A 1,457-nucleotide genomic window follows, 5' to 3' on the forward strand; every position below is an offset into this window, starting at 1 on the left:
CTAGCCTGCATTGTTTCAGTATAGGTCCAGCTGTATAAATGGATCCAATGTAGTTGCAATGTTAAAGTTGTGTAAGTCGCTCTGGATCACAGTGTCTACTAAATGCCGGTAGTTTAAGTCACTTGTAGTCTACTTCCTCAAAAATGCTTGCCAAGCCAACAGCCTATCCCTTCATTGCCCTGGCCAATTGGTGCTGAAAAATTATTTAAGATCAAATTAAATTCAGCTATTCTCATTTTTTATTTATGATGGCCTATTTATTTTTCATATGTAATTACACTTAGTTATCATCGAAAACTCCATCATGCATAGACAGAAATACCGCTACTAATAACATTTTTAATGATGATACGCTATTACAAGCAATATCAAAATGACAATGTAGTCAAAATAATATGGTGGAATCAGCATAATATAGCATCAAGAGAGTCAAATGCCAGCTTTAGCCTACTTATTTATTAATATTTATTTGTCACAATTCATCACCATGAAGAATGAAGACAAGAAAGTTATGACTGGTAACATTGTTATTACAGTAGTAGTATTAACAGTAATTATATAAAAATAATATAATAAAAACAATCGAGCCCTCAGCTTCTCTGTCCACATTCAGCTCAGCATTCCTGTTCGGTTTCTCCTCCTCACACTTGGATTAGATTGTGTTGTTCACCACAGTGGAAGGTGGTATAACTGACCTACTGGGGATGTTACATTACACATACGTTATTTTTTTCATTTATTTCATATGTTAACAAAATAAAAAAGGAACAAAAAAGAACACACTTTAAAGTCCATTTAATTTAATACTAATACAAGCAGACACATGAAATGCATGTTGAACATGTTGCAGAGTCTCCGCTGTTTAGGCTGTATGTAAGCTTGCGATGAGTTTACTACATAATATATAAAGTTCAACGTAGGACCCAAAGGACCCTGAAACAAACATACAGCAATCAAAGCTGACTAACTTAGACAAAGATCGCAAGTGCAGCTCTGGTGAATCAGAACCTCAGATATATTATACAGATCCTGCACCCTAAAGGCACGACTGCTTCATTCCCAAAACTCACTGAGTGTCCCCATAACTGCACCCCAACCTGGATTTCCCCTCCTGCAAGCTGAGAAGCATCACATTGAAAAATAATCCTGAGCTCTCAAATGTTCTTCATTCCACATGAGCACTCTGATCCAGCTTCTGTGTGAAGGTTTTATAAGTCAACTTCCACATTCTCTTCAGTGTATTTGACAGCTGCTTCATTAGACGACCCTGCACATCAAGAAACACGTATAAACACAACAGAGGGAGAGAACTAGGAGTGAGAATGAACAGTGTTGCAGCCTGAAACCTGAAACACATGTTGTTTTTAGATGTGTTCCCCTGTAAAATGACATCACCTGGTCTCCTGCACCATTTCACACACAGTATAATGGAGGCCAGCAGCAGAGGAGCAGCTCCC

General features: G+C 37.7%; 1 long non-coding RNA gene across 1 annotated transcript; it reads right to left on the minus strand.

Annotated features, from left to right (window-relative positions):
- Window positions 1–436: 436 nt before the first annotated feature.
- LOC135246861 (uncharacterized) lies at window positions 437–1,457 on the minus strand. Its single transcript, XR_010327990.1, has 2 exons — window positions 1,396–1,457; window positions 437–1,267 (listed from the first exon to the last, which is right to left on the minus strand). It is a non-coding gene; the product is annotated as an uncharacterized LOC135246861 (long non-coding RNA).

Source organism: Anguilla rostrata, unplaced genomic scaffold, assembly GCF_018555375.3.
Source record: "Anguilla rostrata isolate EN2019 unplaced genomic scaffold, ASM1855537v3 scaf0954, whole genome shotgun sequence".
Taxonomy (NCBI): Eukaryota; Metazoa; Chordata; class Actinopteri; order Anguilliformes; family Anguillidae; genus Anguilla; species Anguilla rostrata.